Raw genomic sequence first — 15,051 nt, 5'->3', positions numbered from 1 at the left:
CCCACACCACCATGCCCCCCGCCCCCCCCAAACCCACCATGCCGACACTATAGTTAAGAAAGCCCCGTAATGCCTCTACTTTCTCAGCGGACTAAGAAAATTTGGCATGTCAGCTACGACTCACCAACTTTTACAGATGCACCATAGAAAGCATTCTTTCTGGTTGTATCACAGCTTGGTATGGCTCCTGCTCTGCCCAAGAATGCAAGAAACTACAAAAGGTCATGAATGAAACCCAGTCCAGCATGCAAACCAGCCTCCCATCTATTGACTCTGTCGACACTTCCCGCTGTCTCTGCAAAGCAACCAGCATAATTAAGGACCCCACGCACCTCGGACATTCTCCCTTCACCATCTTCCATCAGGAAAACGATACAAAAGTCTGAGGTCACGTACGAACCAACTCAAGAACAGCTTCTTCCCTGCTGCTGTCAGACGTTTGAATGGACCTACCTCACACTAAGTTGATCTTTCTCTACAGCTTAGCGATGACTTCAACACCACATTCTGCACCCTCTCCTTTACTTTTCTATGAATGGTATGCTTTGTCTGTATAGTGCGCAAGAAACAATACTTTTCACTAATACATGTGACAATAATAAAACAAATCAAATCAATCTTACTGGTTCCTGTACATGAGAGCGCACCCTGACACGCCACATTCTGTACCAATGGCGTTTTTCTGAGGTTCCACTTTTCCTGCTTATCCTTACAGTGCTTGGAAGTTTTGGGATGTTGAGTTAGGCCCCTGTTGATGGTCTGTTATCCCACAAGGGATCCCGTATAGTTTGCAGTTCAATCTGTGTGATCCTGTGAAGGAGGGTGTACAGCATGGGGCCATATGCTCATGATAGTACCCTGTTATTCTGAGATCCCCCATTCTTCGTTGCATCCTTTCCTTATCTGTAAGAGAGGAGACACGACTACAGCGATTGCAGTGATTGATAATTGGAATCACTTATATGAATATTTGTTGGTCTGTTCTGTATATTTATGTGGAATGGTGGACACTCTACACTGTACTAGATTAGGACTAGGGTGGCACAGTGGCACAATGGTTGGCACTGCTGCCTCACAGCACCAGGGACCTGGGTTCGATTCCCGGCTCGGGTCACTGTCTGTGCGGAGTTTGCACATTCTCTCCCTGTCTGCGTGGGTTTCCTCCGGGTGCTCCAGTTTCCTCCCACAGTCTGAAAGGAGTGCTGGTTAGGTGGATTGACCCAAACAGGCACTGGAGTGTGGCAACTTGTGGAATTTCACAGTAACTTCATTGCAGTGTTAATGTAAGCCTTACTTGTGACTAATAAATGAATGTTATTTTGGGGACTTCTTGCATTTTGTTGCAAATCTAAAATGGAAAACTTTGAATAAAAATATTCTTTAAAAAAAAATTTAAATGCAGCCAGCTAACCACTGGGGTGGGGAATGGTGGGAAAATTCATCTGATTTGATTTGATTTGATTTATTATTGTCACATGTATTAGTATACAGTGAAAAGTATTGTTCCTTGCGTGCTATACAGACAAAGCATACCGTTCATAGAGAAGGAAAGGAAAGTGTGCAGAATGTAGTGTTACAGTCATAGCTAGGGTGTAGAGAAAGATCAACTTAGTGTGAGGTCGGTCCATTCAAAAGTCTGATGGCAGCAGGGAAGAAGCTGTTCTTGAGTCGGTTGGTACGTGATCTCAGACTTTTGTACCTTTTTTCCGACGGAAGAAGGTGGAAGAGAGAATGTCCGGGATGCGTGGGGTCCTTAATTATGCTGGCTGCTTTGCCAAGGCAGCGGGAAGTGTAGGTAGTGTCAATGATGGGAGGCTGGTTTGTGTAATGGACTGGGCTTCGTTCACGACCCTTTGTAGTTTCTTGCGGTCTTGGACAGAGCAGGAACAAAGAAACGTACAGAATAGGAACAGGCCTTCAACCCTCCAAGCCTGTGCCAATAATGATGCCCTAACTAAGAAAACCTTCTGCCCTTACTTGATCCGTATCCTTCTATTTCCTCCCTATTCAGGTACCCATCTAGATGCCTCTTAAATGTTGCTAATGTGCCTGCTTCCACTATCTCCTCTGGCAGCGCGTCCCAGGCACCCACCACTCTCTGCATGAAAAACTTCCTCTGCACATCTCCCTTAAACTTTCCCCCTCTCACCTTGAACTTGTGCCCCCGTTGTAATTGACACTTCCACCCTGGGAAAAAGCCTCTGACTATCCACCCTGTCTATGCCTCTCATGATTTTGTAGACCTCTATCAGGTCTCCCCTCAGCCTCTGTCTTTCCAGTGAAAACAATCCTAGTTTATTCAATCTCCCCTCATAGCCAACACCCTCAAGACCAGGCAACATCCTGGTGAACCTTCTTTGCACTCTCTCCAAAGCTTCCATGTCTTTCTGATAGTGTGAGACCAGAACTGCGTGCAATATTCCAAATGCAGCCTAACCAAGGTTTTATACAGCTGCAACATGATTTCCCAACTCTTGTACTCAATGCCCTGGCCGGTGAAGGCAAAAATGCCATATACCTTCTTAATCATGTTGCCACTTTTAGGGAACTGTGAACCTGCACACCAAGATCCCTCTGGATGTTAATGTTCCTAAGGGATCTGCCATTTACAGTATAATTCACACCTAAATTTGATCCTCCAAAATGCATCACCTCGCTTTTGTTTGGATTAAACTCCATCAGCCATTTCTGGGCCCAAGCCTCCAATCTAACTATATCCTGTTCTATCCTTTGACAATCCCCAGCGCTATCAGCAACTCCACCAATCTTTGTGTTATCCACAAACTTACTAATCAGACCAGCCACATTTTCCTCCAGATCATTTATATATCCGACACACAACAGAGGTCCCAGCACTGATCCCTATGGAACACCGTAGTGACGCCACCAGGCACGTGTCACATGCAGAAACTGGAGCCAACTTTGTTGGTAAACTGGCGCACTGGTACCTGCCTCTATACCCAACCTTGGTGGGGCCTGAAAATCCAGCTCCAGGGTGAGGGACAGGGTTGAATCCTATGGTGCTGCCCTCTGCAATTGAACAGCATGCCAGCAATTACTGCCCCGGGCGGCACGGTAGCACAGTGGTTAGCACTGCTGCTTCACAGCTCCAGGGTCCCGGGTTCGATTCCCGGCTCGGGTCACTGTCTGTGTGGAGTTTGCACATTCTCCTCGTGTCTGCATGGGTTTCCTCCGGGTGCTCCGGTTTCCTCCCACAGTCCAAAGATGTGCGGGTTAGGTTGATTGGCCAGGTTAAAAATTGCCCCTTAGAGTCCTGAGATGCGTAGGTTAGTGGGATTAGCGGGTAAATATGTGGGGGTAGGGCCTGGGTGGGATTGTGGTCGGTGCAGACTCGATGGGCCGAATGGCCTCCTTCTGCACTGTAGGGTTTCTATGATTTCTATGAAATCCACATGAATGGTCTTTTAGAGTGCAGGAACAGCAAGCGAACTGCACTCAAGTGAAAGGACTGAAAGCCTACAGGGTATGAGCAAGGAATCATGCAGGGATGGAGGAGTTTGCGCCACCATTTGATATTAAATGGCTCCTTGCACCAGTAAAATGTATTCTTTGTATCGGCATAGCTTTCGTGGCCCGAATGTCTGGACTGTAAGTTGTGAATTCCCGTGAACAGTTGCGCTGTTGTTGGCAGATCCATTCCGCCTAATTAACTGGGCAATTCAATCACGATGGAAAACACTGGAAGCAAAGGAGCAGGAGAATCATGGAAAGGGTTAACAAAGGACTTGGTCTTCTTTAACATGTGAAGCAAGTAGCATTGAAAGTGCACTGGAATCATAGGTGAAAGAGGTCATTTTATAAGTATCCAGGGCTGACCTGAGCCTTGTTAGACATGAGGCAGAGATAAGATCAGAATACTATAGCCTCTGCGCACTGACCTATATCCTCTGCTCTGGCAGGCAAGCCTCACCGACTGACTATTTGAATTATTTTTTGTGGGTCTTACAAAGAAAAAAGCACAGCTTAACTAATTGTGCTTTCCTCATGTATTAGATCACCAGCAATATAATTTCATATGAAAGCCTTAAGCCTCCATGCATAAAAGAATGACTTGGTTATCAGTATATCATGGGATAAACATCAGCCAACATTATTTCTTGAAGATAAAAGCAAAATATTGCGGATGCTGGAATCTGAAACAAAAGCAGGAAATGCTGGAAAATCTCAGCAGGTCTGACAGCATCTGTGAAGAGAGGATAGGGCCAACAGGCCCCATTTTACCATTTTGATTCTCAGTGCTGGGCGAACTTGAAACTGAGAGTGTTTCAGATCGACTTTTAGACCCGTTCTGAGGCTCCTCTATACGCACTCTGCCTGAAAAAATGTCAGCGTTTCCGAATCACGCTGCACAAACTTGTGGGCGGGGCTTAACACGCCCGAAACTTTGCAGCTCCAATCGGCGTCTCCAACTGCGCATGCGCAGAAAATATGATAGAACATAGAACATAGAACATTACAGCACAGAACAGGCCCTTCGGCCCACGATGTTGTGCCGACCTTCATCTGAAACCAAGATCAAGCTATCCCACTCCCTACCATCCTGGTGTGCTCCATGTGCCTATCCAATAACCGCTTAAATGTTCCTAAAGTGTCTGACTCCACTATCACTGCAGGCAGTCCATTCCACACCCCAACCACTCTCTGCGTGAAAAACCTACCTCTGATATCCTTCCTATATCTCCCACCATGAACCCTATAGTTATGCCCCCTTGTAATAGCTCCATCCACCCGAGGAAATAGTCTTTGAACGTTCACTCGATCTATCCCCTTCATCATTTTATAAACCTCTATTAAGTCTCCCCTCAATCTCCTCCGCTCCAGAGAGAACAGCCCCAGCTCCCTCAACCTTTCCTCATAAGACCGACACTCCAAACCAGGCAGCATCCTGGTAAATCTCCTCTGCACTCTCTCCAATGCTTCCACATCCTTCTTATAGTGAGGTGACCAGAACTGCACGCAATATTCCAAATGCGGTCTCACCAAGGTCCTGTACAGTTCCAGCATAACCCCACGGCTCTTAAACTCCAACCCCCAGTTAATAAAAGCTAACACACTATATGCCTTCTTCACAGCTCTATCCACTTGAGTGGCAACCTTTAGAGATCTGTGGATATGGACCCCAAGATCTCTCTGTTCCTCCACAGTCTTCAGAACCCTACCTTTGACCCTGTAATCCACATTTAAATTAGTCCTACCAAAATTAATCACCTCACATTTATCAGGGTTAAACTCCATTTGCCATTTTTCAGCCCAGCTTTGCATCCTATCTATGTCTCTTTGCAGCCTACAACAGCCCTCCACCTCATCCACTACTCCACCAATCTTGGTGTCATCAGCAAATTTACTGATCCACCCTTCAGCCCCCTCCTCTAAGTCATTAATAAAAATCACAAAGAGCAGAGGACCAAGCACCGATCCCTGCGGCACTCCGCTAGCAACCTGCCTCCAGTCCGAAAATTTTCCATCCACCACCACCCTCTGTCTTCGATCAGATAGCCAGTTACCTATCCAATCGGCCAACTTTCCCTCTATCCCACACCTCCTTACTTTCATCATAAGCCGACCATGGGGGACCTTATCAAACGCCTTACTAAAATCCATGTATATGACATCAACCGCCCTACCTTCATCAACACACCTAGTTACCTCCTCAAAAAATTCTATCAAATTTGTGAGGCACGATTTGCCCTTCACAAATCCGTGCTGACTATCCCGGATTAATCCGCATCTTTCTAAATGGTCGTAAATCCCATCCCTAAGGACCTTTTCCATCAATTTACCAACCACCGAAGTCAGACTAACCGGTCTATAATTACCAGGGTCATTTCTATTCCCTTTCTTAAACAGAGGAACAACATTTGCCACTCTCCAGTCCTCTGGCACCATCCCCGTGGACAGCGAGGACCCAAAGATCAAAGCCAAAGGCTCTGCAATCTCATCCCTCGCCTCCCAAAGAATCCTAGGATACATTTCATCAGGCCCAGGGGACTTATCGACCTTCAGTTTATTCAAAACTGCCAATACATCCTCCCTCCGAACATCTATTTCCTCCAGCCTATTAGCCTGTAACACCTTCTCTTCCTGAAAAACATGGCCCCTCTCCTTGGTGAACACTGAAGAAAAGTATTCATTCATCACCTCGCCTATCTCTACTGATTCCATACACAAGTTCCCACCACTGTCCTTGACCGGCCCTAACCTCACCCTGGTCATTCTTTTATTCCTCACATAAGAGTAAAAAGCCTTGGGGTTTTCCTTGATCCGACCCGCCAAGGACTTCTCATGTCCCCTCCTAGCTCTCCTCAGCCCCTTTTTCAGCTCATTCCTTGCTAACTTGTAACCCTCAATCGAGCCATCTGAACCTTGTTTCCTCATCCCTACATAAGCTTCCCTCTTCCTTTTCACAAGACATTCCACCTCTTTTGTGAACCACGGTTCCCTCACTCGGCCATTTCCTCCCTGCCTGACAGGGACATACCTATCAAGGACACCCAGTATTTGTTCCTTGAAAAAGTTCCACTTTTCATCAGTGCCTTTCCCTGACAGTTTCTGTTCCCATCTTATGCCCCCTAATTCTTGCCTAATCGCATCATAATTACCTCTCCCCCAATTGTAAGCCTTGCCCTGCCGTCCGGCCCTATCCCTCTCCATTGCAATAACAAAAGACACCGAATTGTGGTCACTATCTCCAAAGTTCTCTCCCACAACCAAATCTAACACTTGGCCCGGTTCATTTCCCAGTACCAAATCCAATGTGGCCTCACCCCTTGTCGGCCTATCCACATATTGTGTCAGGAAACCCTCCTGCACACACTGCACAAAAAGTGCCCCATCCAAACTATTCGACCTACAAAGGTTCCAATCAATATTTGGAAAGTTAAAGTCCCCCATGACAACTACCCTGTGACCCCCACACGTATCCATAATCTGCTTAGCAATTTCTTCCTCCACATCTCTATTACTATTTGGGGGCCTATAGTAAACTCCTAGCAACGTGACCGCTCCTTTCCTGTTTCTAACTGCAGCCCATATTACCTCAGTGTGCATATCCCCCTCAAAGTGCTTTTCCGCAGCCGTTAAACTATCCTTGATTAACAATGCTACTCCTCCACCTCTTTTACCAGCTTCCCTACACTTAGTGAAACATCTATACCCCGGAACGTCCAACAACCATTCCTGTCCTTGTTCTACCCACGTCTCCGTAATGGCCACAACATCGTAGTCCCAAGTAGCAATCCACGCCCCAAGTTCATCCACCTTGTTCCGGATGCTCCTTGCATTGAAGTAGACACACTTCAACCCATCTTCCTGTCTACCGGTACCCACCCTTGACCTTGATACCTTCCCCAATATCTCACCACCCTCAACACTGACTTCTGGACTACAACTCCTTTTCCCACTCCCCTGACAAATTAGTTTAAATCCCCCTGAAGAGCCGTAGCAAATAGAATGCGGCTCCCCTGCCTTCATCCCTCCCGGGCTGGATAATGTCACCCCCTGGCCCCCACAGACATTGCCCCACCCCCCCCCGACATTACTGACCCCCTATCCCCTCACCTCCCCCTCCCGCCCCGCCGCCAACCAGGCCGATCAGGGCTTCCTCCCCCCTACCTCCCCACCAATCTCAGGCAGAGCGGCAGTGGAGCCCCCTTCCCCCCGCCACTGATCACAGGCAGAGTGGCAGTGAATCCCCCCCTTCACCCCCACACTGATCTCAAGCAGAATGGCAGCGGACCCCCCATTCCCCGCCCCCCACCGATCTCAAGCAGAGAGCCCTCGGATGCTGGGCACCTCCCACCTCATTAACTGCAATGCCTGAATCGGACTTCTATGGAGCATGTCTGTTTCGCGCCAATTCTGGATGGGCGAACACGGTGGTAAAGGGGGAAGTGCTGGCAAAGTTGGGTGTGCAGCCCATTAAGTCAATTTGAATGCATGCAAATGCATTTAAATGGCCGTTGCGCCCGTTTCAGATGCGGTCCCGATCGTGGCCATTTTCAGGCCATTGGCAAAGGGGGAACCGGCGTGGAGGCAGGCGTGGATCGCGCTACTTGCCTCACTCACGACCTTACCAAGTTTTTGCGCCCAGAAATAGGTACAACACGATGGTAAAATTGGGCCCAACATTTTGATTCTGGATATTCTCTCTCCACCCATGTCGTCAGACCTGAGATTTTCCAGCATTTTCTGTTTTCATTTCTTGAAGATCAGTTTGTGTACTGAATCACTGTTTACCTTCGAGAGAGAATTGGGATGACCCCAGAATGCAGGCCAAAGGTCAGATCATATTCTAGACGGGTGTAAAATAAGTGAAGTCATGGTCAGGAGGTGACGTAGTTGGCAAAATGAAGGTCTATCCAAAGGCTTTCTGCACACAGAGGTATCTGGAATCAGATAACCAGTTGGATGCCGAAAACTCTGCTTCAAGACAGCTTGCAAGTGTGACGTGAGGGCTCAAAACATTACTCGCCGGTGACAGAGGGACATGGCGACATCATCTGTGGGTCCGCATGTGTTACCATGACAACCGGTGCCACAGTGGCTCAGCAGTGGGTGCAACCACTGCTGAGCCACTGTTTTTGAGGAAGAGAAGGTGTTACAGGCTAATAGCTTGGAGGAAATAGAGGCAAGGGTTGAGATTGCAGAGCCTTTGGCTTTGATCTTTGGGACCTCGCTGTCCACGGGGATGGTGCCAGAGGACTGGAGAATGGCGAATGTTGTTCCTCTGTTTAAGAAAGGGAATAGAAATGACCCTGGTAATTATAGACCGGTTAGTCTGACTTCGGTGGTTGGTAAATTGATGGAAAAGGTCCTTAGGGATGGGTTTAGAAAGATGCGGGTTAATCCGGGATAGTCAGCACGGATTTGTGAAGGGCAAGTCGTGCCTCACAAATTTGATAGAATATTTTGAGGAGGTAACTAAGTGTGTTGATGAAGGTAGGGCAGTTGATGTCATATACATGGATTTTAGTAAGGCGTTTGATAAGGTCCCCCATGGTCGGCTTATGATGAAAGTAAGGAGGTGTGGGATAGAGGGAAAGTTGGCCGATTGGATAGGTAACTGGCTGTCTGATCGAAGACAGAGGGTGGTGGTCGATGGAAAATTTTCAGATTGGAGGCAGGTTGCTAGCGGAGTGCCGCAGGGATCAGTGCTTGGTCCTTTGCTATTTGTGATTTTTATTAATGACTTAGAGGAGGGGGCTGAAGGGTGGATCAGTGGATTTGCTGATGACACCATGATTGGTGGAGTAGTGGATGAGGTGGAGGGCTGTTGTAGGCTGCAAAGAGACATAGATAGGATGCAAAGCTGGGCTGAAAAATGGCAAATGGAGTTTAACCCTGATAAATGTGAGGTGATTCATTTTGGTAGGACTAATTTAAATGTGGATTACAGGGTCAAAGGTAGGGTTCTGAAGACTGTGGAGGAACAGAGAGATCTTGGGGTCCATATCCACAGATCTCCAAAGGTTGCCACTCAAGTGGATAGAGCTGTGAAGAAGGCCTATAGTGTGTTAGCTTTTATTAACAGGGGGTTGGAGTTTAAGAGCCGTGGGGTTATGCTGCAACTGTACAGGACCTTGGTGAGACCACATTTGGAATATTGTGTGCAGTTCTGGTCACCTCACTATAAGAAGGATGTGGAAGCATTGGAGAGAGTGCAGAGGAGATTTACCAGGATGCTGCCTGGTTTGGAGGGTAGGTCTTATGAGGAAAGGTTGAGGGAGCTAGGGCTGTTCTCTCTGGAGCGGAGGAGGCTGAGGGGAGACTTAATAGAGGTTTATAAAATGATGAAGGGGATAGATAGAGTGAACGTTGAAAGACTATTTCCTCGGGTGGATGGAGCTATTACAAGGGGGCAGAACTATAGGGTTCGTGGTGGGAGATATAGGAAGGATATCAGAGGTAGGTTCTTTACGCAGAGAGTGGTTGGGGTGTGGAATGGACTGCCTGCAGTGATAGTGGAGTCAGACACTTTAGGAACATTTAAGCGGTTATTGGATAGGCACATGGAGCACACCAGGATGATAGGGAGTGGGATAGCTTGATCTTGGTTTCAGATAAAGCTCGGCACAACATCGTGGGCCGAAGGGCATGTTCTGTGCTGTACTGTTCTATGTCTATGTTCTATGTACCACCTAAAAAGAACAGCCCACAACCACATCTGATAACCATTTCACACGCTGCACTAATGGTAAAACCTGCCTCTGATGGAATGGTCCCTTCAGCCATCAACAAAAAGAAGCAAACTCCATCCCCGACAGACATTCTGCATGTCCATCTATCATGGAGGACATTGTGATATATGTTAGGGCATAGCCCCCCTAATCGAATGGGTCATGTGGCTAGGTATGTGGGCTGAGCTGGTTGGGAACTGCCCTGAGTGGGCAGTCAACGTTTGGAGTGCGGAGCGGGTAGACTGAATTAAGATCTGTGTTCCCTGATGCCTGGCTGTGGAGTAGTTCTTAAGGAGACATCTCTGTACTGAGAGGTTTAACAGATACTGACAAGGCTAATGCGCTCTCCTGGACAAGTTTTGATCACCTAGGGGTATCAGAGAAGAATGTTCCAGAGCAACCTCCTCCCCCCACCTAACCTCCACCCCAACCCTCTTTGTGTTTCTGATCTGCTTTTACATCTATCTCTAAATCTGTCACCCAGGGTTAAGAAGCCTCATTCTGGGCCAAAATCCGCAAACCTCGTTCACGGCTGGGATTTACTGGAGCCGTCACAAGTGATTGGAGTTGTGGCTGGAATGAAAATTCTCCGTTCTTGCTGGCCACATGTCCCGCTATGGACAAGACCAGTGAATCCAATCCATGAAACTTAAAGCATCATGCTATATGGCATTGGCAAGATGTGAACAAGGAACAAAGAACTGTACAGCACAGGAACAGGCCCTTCGGCCCTCCAAGCCTGCGCTGATCATGATGCCTGCCTAAGCTAAACCCATATGCACTTAGGGAGTCTGTATCCTACCATCCCCATCCTATTCATGTATTTGTCTAGATGCTCCTTAAGTGCCTTTATCGTACCTGCTCCCACCACCTCCCCGGGCAGCGCGTTCCAGACATTCAGCACCTTGCCGACTAGTGTTTCCCTGTCTGATGTTTTTGCCTGTTCTGTCCCTTTTAAAATTGATGCGTCTGTGCATTTTCCAGCGAGCTAATATTAAACAAGTGAAATTAACTCCAGTGGTTTTAAGTGGGGTTAGCTGGCTGTGAACGTACAATGCTGCGGATTGAGAGATACGCTGAATAGACTGAGCAGATTGCAGCCACAGATGAGGTAGCCCCTTCCCCTGAGAGAGAGTAATAATGGAAACAAGCTGCGGTCCATGGGAGCGGGAGAGAAAAATTAATTCCAGCGTTCTTTCAAAATACGAGCTCAACCTTTACCTCCATAAATCATCTTAAGTATTTCTACAGTGAAGTAGATATCAAATTGGCATTTCTTGATGAGGTTATCTGTAGCAAAGCTTCCCAGTAAATATGTTAAGCTAGGCAAGGAACCAGGATGCATCCCACATATATCATGAGAGAATAATATGGGTGTGTACTGAGGTTAATGGATCTGTAGCATGTTTGATTTTGACAGAAGTACTTGCCTTCTATTCATCTATTTTTTTCTCTTCAGGTCCTCCCTGATCTTTCTGAACACAATACCGCTTTTGGGACACAGGGAGAATGCTATTGGCTATTATATCAATGCTTAGCGACAATCAGCATTTTTTATTTTTTATTATTTCAAGGGATTTTTTTATTCATTCGTTCATGGGATGTGGGCACCACTGGTTGGGCCACATTTCTTGCCCATCCCTAATTGTCTTTGAAGTGAGTAGCTTTTTAAGCCATTTCTGAGGGCAGTTAAGAGTCAACCACATGTTGTGGCTCTGGAGTCACATGTCGGCCTGACCAGGTAAGGACAGCAGATTTCCTTGCCTAAAGGAGATTAGTGAACCAGATGGGTTTCTGTTTCTGGTCACCATTCAATGTTTACTGCCAGATATTTTTTATGGAATTCAAATTTCACCATCTACTGTGGTGGGATTTGAACCCAAATTCCCAGAGCATTACTCTAGGTCTCTGGATTAATATTCCAGTGACAATATCACCACACCACTGCCTCCTATGGACAAGCCTTCGGTATCTGCTCAGATGAGGAGGACCTCAACAGACACCTATAGACGCTGAAAGACGCCCTCATAAGAACAGGATATGGCGCTCAACTCATCGATCGACAGTTCTGATGGGCCACAGTGAAAAACTGCACAAACCTCTTCAGAAGACAAACACGGGACACGGTGGACAGAGTACCCTTCATTGTCCGGTACTTCCCCAGAGTGGAGAAGCTACGACATCTTCTCCGGAGCCTTCAACATGTCATCGATGAAGACGAACATCTCGCCAAGGCCATCCCCACACCCCCACTTCTTGCCTCCAAACAACTGCACAACCTCAAACAGACCATTGTCCGCAGCAAACTACCCAGCCTTCAGGAGTACAGTGACCACGACACCAGACAACCTGCCACAGCAATCTTTGCAAGACGTGCCGGATCATTATCACGGATGCCATCATCTCACGTGAGAACACCATCCACCAGGTACACGTTACATACTCCTGTGACTCGGCCAACGTTGTCTACCTGATACGCTGCAGGAAAGGATGTCCCGAGGCATGGTACATTGGGGAGACCATGCAGACACTACAACAACGGATGAATGGACACCGCTCGACAATCACCAGGCAGGAGGGTTCCCTTCCTGTCGGGGAACACTTCAGCAGTCAAGGTCCTTCAGCCTCTGATCTCCAGGTTCTCCAAGGCGGCCTTCACGACACACGACAACGCAGAATCGCTGAGCAGAAACTGATAGCCAAGTTCCGCACACATGAGGACGGCCTCAACCGGGATCTTGGGTTCATGTCACACTATCTGTAACCCCCATGATTGCCTGGGCTTGCAAAATCTCACTAACTGTCCCGGCTGGAGACAATACACATCACTTTAACCTGTGCTTAACCCTCTCTCCACTCACATTGTCTGCACCTGTAAAGACTTGATTACCTGTTAAGACTCACGTTCCAACCATTATCTTGTCATTGAGTTTGTGTCTACATATGCCCTGTTTGTGAACCGAACTCTTCACTCACCTGATGAAGGGGCAACGCTCCGGAAGCTCGTACTACCAAATAAACCTGTTGAACTTTAACCTGGTGTTGTGAGACTACTTACTGTCCCCATATGGGGGCATTGGGCATTGCTGGCAGGGCCGGCATTTGTTGCCCATTGTTATTTCAGAGGGCAGTTAAGGGTCAACTACATTGCTATGGATCTGGAGCCACATGGAGGCCAGACCAGGTTAGGACAGCAGATTTCCTTCCTGGCAGGACATTGGTGAACCAGATGGGTTTTTAATGACAATCAAGGATAGTTCCCATGGTCACCATTACCCAGATTGTCTTTATATTCCAGAGTTTATTAATTGAATTCCAGCAGTTGCTGCCATGATAGGATTTAGGGTCTATCTCAGAACGGCAGCCGGTGACTAGTGGTGTGCCTCATGGGTCAGTGCTGGGACCACAACTTTTCACAATATATCTTAATGATTTGGAGGAAGGAACTGAAGGCACTGTTGCTAAGTTTGCAGATGATACAAAGATATGTAGAGGGACAGATAGTATTGAAGAAGCAGGGGGGCTGCAGAAGGACTTGGAGAAGTTAGGAGAGTGGGCAAAGAAGTGGCAATGTGGAAAAGTGTGAGTTTATGCACTTTGGAAGGAGGAATGGAGGCATAGACTATTTTCTAAATGGGAAAATGCTTAGGAAATCAGAAACACAAAGGGACTTGGGAGTTATTGTTCAAGATTCTCTTAAGGTTAACATGCAGGTTCAGTGGGCAGTTAGGAAGGCAAATGCAACGTTAGCATTCATGTCGAGAGGGCTAGAATACAAGAGCAGGGATTTACTTCTGAGGCTGCATAAGGCTCTGGTCAGACCCCATTTGGAGTATTGTGAGCAGTTTTGGGCCTTATACCTAAGGAAGGATGTGTTGGCCTTGGAAGGGGTCCAGAGGAGGTTCACAAGAATGATCCCTGGAATGAAGAGTTTGTCGTATGAGGAACGGTTGAGGACTCTGGGTCTGTACTTGTTGGGGTTGAGAAGGATGAGAGGCAATCTTATTGAAACTTACAGGATACTGCGAGGCCTGGATAGAGTGGACATGGAGAGGATGTTTCCACTAGTAGGAAAAACTAGAACCAGAGGGCACAACCTCAGGCTAAAGAGACGATCCTTTAAAACAGAGATGAGGAGGAATTTCTTCAGCCAGACAGTGGTGAATCTGTGGAACTCTTTGCCACAGAAGGTTGTGGAGGTCAAGTCATTGAATGTCTTTAAGACAGAGATAGATAGGTTCTTGATTAATGAGGGGATCAGGGGTTAGTGGGAAAAGGCAGGAGAATGGGGATGAGAAAAATATCAGCCATGATTGAATGGCAGAGCAGACTCGATGGGCCGAGTGGCCTAATTCTGCCCCTATGTCTTATGGTCTTATAGTCTTATGACAGCCTGGCTTTTCGGATGATTTGTCCAGTGACATTATAACTTTGCCACCATCTCCCCATAAGAATTAAATAGAATTGGATACACCAGATATGGGCAGCACGGTGGCACAGTGGTTAGCACTGCTGCCTCAGAGCACCAGGGACCCAGGTTCAATTCCGGCCTCAGGTGACTGTGTGGAGTTTGCACGTTCTCTGTGTGGGTTTGTTGTGGGTGCTCTGATTTCCTCCCACACTCCAAAGATGTGCGGGTTGGGTGGATTGGCCATGCTAAATTACCCCTTAGTGTCAGGGGGGATTATCAGGGCAAAATACATGTGGTGGCGGGGATAGGGCCTGGGTGGGATTGTTGTTGGTGCAGACTCAATGGGCCGAATGGCATCCTGCACTGTAGGGATTCTCTGATTTTATTTCTTCTTCCCTCCCTTGACCCTTAACTGTGGCAGGAATAGGGAAACTTCATTTACTG

This window comes from Mustelus asterias, chromosome 26 (assembly GCF_964213995.1).
Source record: "Mustelus asterias chromosome 26, sMusAst1.hap1.1, whole genome shotgun sequence".
NCBI lineage: Eukaryota > Metazoa > Chordata > Chondrichthyes > Carcharhiniformes > Triakidae > Mustelus > Mustelus asterias.
This window is presented reverse-complemented; position numbering follows the sequence as displayed.